Here is an 8,990-nt window from a genome sequence, read left to right as displayed (position 1 = left end):
CTAATTACTTTCGACACTCAATTGAAAACGGCCCTAAAGAAGGGTAATAATAAATTGGTAGCTATACCCCTGATGTGGACCTGCTGTAATTTTACACTTACACCCAAAAGCAAAACCACAACACCAGACACTAAGTCCTCTATGCTTCTCCAAAAGTGCGTGATTTCTTTAACGTCCCACAGAATTATTTATGAACAAGTGCACTGAGGTGGGGCGTACAGTTTATAGTCCTTATCGTAGGAGACTCTTTGGAAGACAGTCATTTGCAGATAGAATTACAAAGGAAGCACTTTCTCCTCAGTTATTTAAGTACCTGGGCCCGGTTGTTCGAAAGTCGATTAACTTAATCCAGGCTTGGCGTAAAATTTTGCTTTATGTTTCTTTTGCTTATTTTTGTTTTTCTTCTTCTCATGTAACGTTTTGCCGAATACCAGCGTTGAACAGCATTTGGGAGTTGACAAATAAACTCCTTGGTTGATTTTTAATTTGGGATTAGCGTTAATCGGCTTTTGAACAACCGGGCCTTGGTTCCCGTTGTTCGAAGGGTAGACTCGATAAATCACTTTCCAGTGGGTAACTCACTTGGTGTTGCTAGTTTCTATTCGCTGGACAGTGATTTATCCGGTGGATAGCGTTTATCCACCTTTTGAACAACCGAGGCCAGGTGTTGGTACAAGTAAGAGATAAATACCGAGCCATATACATCCCGAGGGTCGTAAACTTTTGAAAACATTTTTGAAAAATGTCATGGCATAACGGCGTAATTTTCACAGGATTTTGAGAAACAATGGCATTTGAATCATATATGGCGTCCTCAAGGGGCTTAGCTTTGTTTCCGTTTCTTTAGTTGTTTGATTCTTGCTAACCGTTTTTTCTACGCACCAGCAGTCTGTTCATGGCGTTCCTATCATGGACAGCGACGAGGAGCTCTTTCTTACGCAAAATTGCGAATTACGGGTTACGCAAACCACAGTTCGCCTTGACGCTGTTTCGTTCAGCTCTACTGTCATTAATATTTGTTCAGGTGTCCGTCCCGAGTCTGGAGTGGCGAAAGATGATCAGTTTTAGTCGATTCTTAGCCGGCGTGGATTCAAGTATTTTGATGATGGTGAGTTTTAAACAAACAGCAAATTATGTACGTTAGGTTGTAAAAATTGCCTCTTAATATTTTTTTGCACATTTTGCAGTTTGGTATGGAAATTGTCCAGGGTTAAAGATTAAAGGGTTAAGCAAAGACGCCGGAATCGAGGGTTCATTCACAAACCACAGCCTCTGTGCACCGACAGCAACCAGAGGACTGCAGAAAGGAACTCCATGATTCAAGCAGCACATAGCTTCGTGTTTCATTAGGGGTTCCAAACCCCTCGAAACAATAAAAGCAGTCCACCTACGGCGTCGTGCTTTCATCTGTTTCTCGGTGTTGGCAACCCCTGTTAAGACATTCACACTCTTTTTTTGATATATTACATCTCGTTATTAATTTCAAGAAGCCTTGATTTTAACTACACATGAACCGGTATAGCCCACTCTGACTAATTAAAATTCAGCTCAATGTCACTCACACACAACATTTATGAAGACATCTTTTGACAAAGCTTTTCCAACACCATTATCAGCTGTGCATCTGTAGTATCCTCCATACTGTCTACTGCCGATATTGAACGGCATGGTGACTACAGTGTTATCAAAGAGTCTCGTCCATGTTATTGTTGGTTTGGGTTTTCCATCAGCTGAACACTTCAAAGTTAATTCATCAGATACTGATACTGTTTGGTCACCTGAAGTGACAATGTTGCTTGGAGGATCTACAAAATCAAAAGGCTAAATACAGCATGCTGTATAATCTAATTCACTTAAGGTAAATCAAAGCCAATGTTGACATGTGACATGTAAAACAATCTTAGAATGAAAACATGAAACAAAACAAGATAAGGTTTTTAGGGCTTCCTCTTTATAATCAACTTTTTTAAGTTATGAACTTTATTTACGTGTCAACTGTTTTCAGTGCTGAGAGATTAATTCGGGGCACTAAATCAAATCAACGCCTAGGGCGGTTTTTAATTGAGTGTCAAAAGTAATTAGTGAATTACTTTGGTTTATGATTATTTCACTCAGTGATTGCTTCAAAGTTCTCGTGCCACTTTTTCAACCAATCAGAAGTGACATCAAAACCAATCGTGGCTCACGCGTGAACATTTTCCCGCGCTTTTTGTCGGCTACGTGTAATTACTTCGAGTTTTGATTGGTTTACTGGATTGTCTCCGTCCTTTCTGATTGGCCAAAGTAATTACTTTGGTTTTGGTTTTACGACACTCTACTGAAACTCGCTCCATCAAATCGTAAGAATTGGTTTTTGAGGACAGGGGGAAACTGGGGCACCCAGAAAAAAAAAACCTCTGGTATCAGTGTACATGAGAAGCCACCCACATGAGAAGCCAAGTCTGGGAACCGAACCCTGGCCACATTATGGCAGGTATAAAACACAGGTCACAAGACACAGGTAATTGTTTTATCAATACAGAAAGTGTTCCGTTGAATAAGAGACCAAACACGCCAATACGGAGAAAGACTGTATTTAATTTTAAAAGGACAATTCGATCTAGAATACAAAGTAATTGAATTGGCGCTCGGCCTTACAAATGTTCAAAAGAAACAGAAAATTAACGCAAATGAACTTAGAAATTAACTGACAACTTACTTCTTGACTGTCTCCGTAATTGACGTGCATGCACTGTAGCAAACGGTCCTTTTAAAACTTTAGCGAATGACTGGTTAGCAATTATAATAACTGGTTAGCAAACATGATGAACAACTGGTTAGCTTGGTTGTTTTTGCACCACTGAAAATTTTAGCTAGATTACGCGACTTGAAATCAAACGCTCTACGCGACGAGCCTTGCGAAATATAAATTCAAGTGGAGCGCGCACGCAACATTAAATGTAAACAGCGCGCTCGTTTAACCTTAACTCACGAAAACGTTGAATGTTCAGCGACAAAGAAAGTATCCTACACAATCTTCAAAGCTAACCTTGGGCCTAATGTTAGCAGTGGTAAACGGTTAGAGTTGTTTCTGTATATTGTATTGGCAAAACAGTGACCTGTGACCTCACTTGTGAACTGTGACCTGTTTTGTGTACCTGCTCGCCATGTAAGTGGGAGGTGAGTGCTCACACCAGTGCACCAAACCTGCTTCCAAACCTCTACAGTGCAACTGAGAGAATTTAAATACCCTAAAACTACCTGAGCAGATGGCTGCAATAAGACTTATTTATTTAAGAGGCATGGATGCATGAATAACAAAATATTAACCACACGACTCGTGTCAAAAAACCTATACTCTATTGTCCGGTATTATACAACCTTGGATAAGTGCATTAATTTTACTCTTCCTTATTGACCAGTCAATGGAAACCCCTACCCCCCCAGTCCCGGGAAAGGGTAGGGGAAGCCTCGGGAATGGAATCAGGAATTTGTCCTGTGGGGGTGGTGAATGAGACAAATTTTGACGCTGAGCGCTGTTGCCACTTCGGCACAAGAGAGTAGGAATAGTACGAAAGCTGAGACCCTAGTCTCAGTTTTCGTACTACGGTAACTATTTCACACGTTGAAACTTTAGCAGAAATTAATATGCAACGCCGCTGCAAAACAAGTTGCCGCAGGCGTTGCAGGTCGAGACATGAAACTGCTCTCGAATGTTGTTACCAGATTTTTGAAAAAACATGTCGATACTAGTTCCACGGCCTTGGCGCGCAAGTTGCGGTTTCTGATTGGCGTACGCGGCATAGCGTAACACGACCGACCGAGACTAGTTTCAAGAGGTGGTGTTACGGTTAAAGTCTTGTTATGTTGCCTCCACAACTGAACTGGATACTCGAGTTAGATGATAGACCACGATATATGTGCTCGTTGGCCAGCTAAGCCATTGTGCCATTTATTTAGCATCGGGATGGGTACAAAAAACATTTATATATCAACTCTTAATATAAAGAAAAGAGCAGTCCAAATTTATTTTTGCCACTTTGTTCTGACTGAAAATAATTATTAAAGGCAACATTAGGCTTACCGACAACATCCACTTGAGTTGTGCTCTTAAATGTTAATGTGCCAACTTTCTTTGCTAAAACATCACAACCAAATGTACCATTCACCTCAGTTGTTACATTGAAGACAAATAGAATGACTCTTTCATATGGAATCCACCGGAGGTCAAATTTGTCTTCAAAACCGCTTGCTACTACAACTTTTCCTGACTGCTCAACTGCTCCAATGACACTGCCATTGAATCTTAAAGTTATTCCAGAAAAGGTTAAATCTGATGATAAACTGAAATGCCAGCTAAGGGTCGCATTGATGGATCCTTCATGAAGCTGTTTGCTGCTTGAGTGTATTTGGTTATCATCTGATATGTTTTGGACTGGAAGAGGTTCCTTCCATGTTATACTGATACCACCTGAAGAAAGAGAAACGGATGTTTTTATTTCTCTACTTATTGTCACATTCAGGTACATGAAGAACGCTCTCTTCGCCCAGGGCGAAAATAGCATTAAATTTCTATTATAAAATTATGACATAGCCCATAAAATACAAATTAAGACGAAGTTAAAAACAAAGACTAGAGTTATTATATAATATTTATAGAAGTTGATAATTGCATCGACTTCCTGTATAATAAAGCACAGCACAAGTATTTTCCCACCTCACCTGGACCATTAGAGAAATATCAGTTAGGAAATTGATCAAAGATGGGAAATTTCACAGACATTAATTGCGATTGTATTTGGGGCAATAATAAACATTTCTGCAGTGCTCATCAGAAATCTTTTTAGCTCATACTAGGAAAGTAATTAAATAAATGATCTACCTTGAAAACACTTACAAATGGTAGCCCTACATCTTTACCCATCTAAATTTTTCTTTTTTTAATTGGAATATATTTTACAGCGGAAAACATTGGTAACATACAATGCAGGGCCGGTTGTTCAAAAGTCGATTAACTCTAACCCCAGATTAAAAATTAACCAAGGAACTCCCAAATGCTGTTGAACGCTGATATTCGGCAAAACTTTACATCAGAAGAACTCAATCTTGAAAAAAAAAAACAAGCAAACAAAACTTTCACCAAAAAGTGGAAAACATGAAACAAAAGTTTACGCTAATCCTGGATTAAGTTAATCGGCTTTCGAACAACCGGGCCCAGCATTACATAATTTATTGATAGATATACTCATGTGCACATCGCAAAGAAAAAACAGGACATGAAACGCATATTACTGAAAGCAGGGATAGAGAGAGGGAAGGAGTGAGAGAAACAGAGAAGTAGCTTAATGTTCGACGATTTAACCTGAATTACATACTAAAAACCGTATTTTAGTTAACTATAGTCCCCTGGAAGGACACTGAATCCATCGATCGATCTGTCATTAAATATCATACACTAGACGAGTTAATTCTAATTTAAACCTTTCGCGAAAGTACAAGTTATTATGGATATTGCCTCAGAGACCTGAATACAAGTTTAGTAAATATTTAAAAGCAAAGAGAACAAAACCCACCTGTTTCGGGGCAAAAGAAGAGGATTACTATCACCATACAGTACACTGTTGAAGACATGGTTTACCGATGACAAACTTTTGTGTGATGTGGGAAACCGCTGGTATGCCGCTGACCCGCCCGTATGTGTGTTTCCCGCGTTGTTTCCCGCCATTTTCCAACAGGTGCAGCAAAACTCGTGTTCGAAACAAATTTTTGGGTCATTCTTGATATTTTCGAACCCTGGGTGTGTAGAGGAATAATCTGGTGTTCATTATTCCGTCATTCCCTCTCGAAATGTTTCGTTATTCCATTATCCAGTAAAAAAGGAACTCGTTCTTCCGTTGAAAAAATCTACTTATTCCGTTGCACAAATCGATTATTCCAAAGGAAGTCGTTATTCCGTTATTCCACCCTACAAAATTTCCGTTATACTTATTCCGTTAGTCCACTTCAACCCCCGATTTGAAGCAGCGAAATCATCATAAGCTTTAAAAGTGATCATGATTGTATGGTGAGCGGAAGAAATTCAAAAACGAATAATTTCGAACAGTATAAGAGTACACAAACAACTTCGAAGCTTCTTTATTGTTATGAGCGATATTGATGAAGACTAAACAGCACACAAATAAATATAATTTACGTGACGCATTAATTTAAGTTAGTTGAAAACGACGTTGTGACGACGCCGAAACGTCAACTTTATACGTCTTATTCATAAATATTTAAAAATGTTAAATAGATGGCCAAACGTTGCACTTTTCAAGTTTAATTACTATTATGAGTTCACTGTAAGGCTCCACAGTATATAGACAAGTCAACTTTATAAAACAAGTTATGAAGCCTTTGTCGATTGGTTCTAGTATATGTAGATCCGAAGGTCTTGTTGTTTCCCAAGAATACCAAATGCAAAAATGGCCGCCAATAAATTATTATTTTGTCTTTGTGAAAATTAGTCAGTACAGCCAATATCCTTTCAATTTGACACGCTGACAAATTACCCCAAAGACAAAAGAGTAATTTGTTGTCCGCCATTTTTTGAATCCAGTCAATGGTTTACTTAACGAAAGGTACTGTTCATAGTGCAACCAGGGGCCGGTTTCTCGAAGCCTGATTACAGCTGACCGTTGTTTAAGAGCTATCAAAACCTATAGCTTTTCCATGGTAGTTAACGCTGGTTAGCGCTAACCATACTTCGAGCAACCCGGGCCAGGCTGACAATAATCAGACAGATTGTATTTCTCAGGTAGGAAGAAATTTGAATGTAGCTTAAAAGGTTACAAATATTAATTTGTAAGACCCAACATTTCGAGTGTCTCAGTGTCTTCATAAGGGGTGATCCAAAGTTACCACAAGAATCCTTTGAGATGTACCAATTTGCTAAAACGCGAAAGGGTGAGCCAATTAATGTTAAAAGTAATTAGCGTCCTTTTCTTTTAATAAGACTCAAATAGCTATAGAGCGTTTTCACATGACGTCACAGCGGTCATGTTGGTGTTCCAAAACAAAGAAATGGCGGCCATGATGGCGTCCCAAACTAATCCTCCGGGAATGGAACGCTATTTTTATGCAAATACTTTCTTTTGTTTCAGAAAGTCAATATGGCTGCTGGTCACGTGAGTGAAAGCGTTCTATAGGTGTCAGGCAGGAGCTCATTAAGCTCCTGGTGTCAGGTGAAAGGAGCGTGGGCGACATTGACGTGTGACAATCTTCCAAACGGCATTGATGGTACCGACGGTTTGTGGTCAGTGATCAGTCTATTATGATTCCACACAGTTGCGTGGTTTATTTGGCAAACATGTTCTGACAAAGTAGAGTTTTCCTTTTCACAAAGGAAAACAGCCTTTTGATGCTCCTTCAAACGTGTACCAAACTGACGTTTAGTCTGTCCGATGTACTCATGAGCACAGTCAGTCAACAAACTGGTTGGAATAGGTTGAAAGAATTATACACATCTGAAAAAAAAAATCTTAAAACCAACCTGCAGAAGAGCCATTTTGGGCAATGATGAAGATCGTCAAATAGAACTAAAACGTGATATTGAACGAATCCACGCGGGGGGCTTAGCAGGAATCCTACAATAATAAGCCAATAGCTAATCTCCTACGCAGCCTTTCTTTGTGTGCTCCTTGCGGGGAGGAGCGTTGCGTGACCACACAAAGAACAGCTGCGTAAGAGACTAGTCCATAGCCCACTTTCGATATATTAAAATTCAGTCTTAAACAAAAGGCATCCTCCCGAGGCTCTGGGGAATAAACATAAGGATCGATTTGTGTGAGTTTATTCCCCAGAGCCTCGAGATGATTCCATTTGCTTAGGACTGAATTTTAATATATCGAAAGTGGGCTATTACAATGTAGACATAGATTATTTTTTGATAAATGATCATTTACAGATTGTTTTTTTTTTTTCAGTTATAAGCCACAGCTATTATTAAGCCCTGGTTCTCACTATTGACGACTAAAGAAGTACAAGTATAAACATTCAGACATTGTTTGCAGTCACACGTCAGAGAAACACAGTGTAACACTAGTATAGATAGTAATCTAGTGTCAACTAACTGGTGTTTTGAATTCACAAAACAACAACACTGAACAATAGAACTTGATTTAACACTAGTGTTAAACTCCCAAATGCGACTGAAACCAATGACAGGGAGCTTAAGCACGCGGGTTTTTGAGACGCGGAGGGCAATCGGAAGAGAACATCTCGCGTGCCAGGACAGTGGTGTCTCCCAGATGTTTATACTAATCCCCTGTAATGGAGAAAAGATACTTGTCAATGTAAATGTGGTTGTGTGAAGACAAGTTAAAAGGGAAAAAAGAGCTCACTTGCGGTTGTCGTCCGCGTCTCAAAAACGCGCGTGTTTAAGCTCCAATGCGCACGTCTTTGAGACGCGAATAGCAACCGGAAGAGAACATTTTGCGTGCCATGGCAGTGGGGTCTCACAGATCTTCACACTAATCACCTGTAACAGAGAAAAGATACCGGTTGCCGTCCGTGTCTCAAAAACGCGTCTGATTAAGGACGGTGCCTACTAATTCAAAGGTATTTTTGCGCGGTTTACTGAATATGCGCGAAAAGCAGATCTTAACAAGTGTTATTGAAATCGAAAAAGAAAATTGGGGGTAACCACGCATTTTTCGAAGATCATTAATCCACAACATTTAATTGCCATTTGAACCTTAATTATCTCTGAAAAAGGCGTGGTTACCCCCAATTTTCTTTTTGGATGGTAAGAACACTTGCTAAGTTCTGCTTACTCCGCATGGTTTTGAACTGCGCAAAAATATCCCGGTATTAATAAACACCACCCATAGGAAATCCGAGTATCTCGAGAGGCGCAAAACGTATGCGCAGTAACAATAGTAGGCACCGTCTTTAAGCTCCCTAATACCTCAACAACTGCGACTTTCCAAGGTGCCAGTCTTCAATCGAGGTATCACCTCCTTGAATAATCA

The 8,990-nt window shown here is 39.6% G+C and overlaps 1 protein-coding gene across 1 annotated transcript in view; it reads left to right on the top strand.

Moving 5' to 3' along the window:
• The window catches only part of LOC138030102 (proto-oncogene tyrosine-protein kinase receptor Ret-like), a 428,681-nt gene that overhangs the window by 280,585 nt on the left and 139,106 nt on the right, over nt 1-8,990 (top strand). The gene's annotated exons all lie outside the window — the stretch shown is intronic.

This window comes from Montipora capricornis, chromosome 13 (assembly GCF_036669925.1).
Source record: "Montipora capricornis isolate CH-2021 chromosome 13, ASM3666992v2, whole genome shotgun sequence".
In the NCBI taxonomy this organism is placed as follows: domain Eukaryota; kingdom Metazoa; phylum Cnidaria; class Anthozoa; order Scleractinia; family Acroporidae; genus Montipora; species Montipora capricornis.
This window is presented reverse-complemented; position numbering and strand designations above follow the sequence as displayed.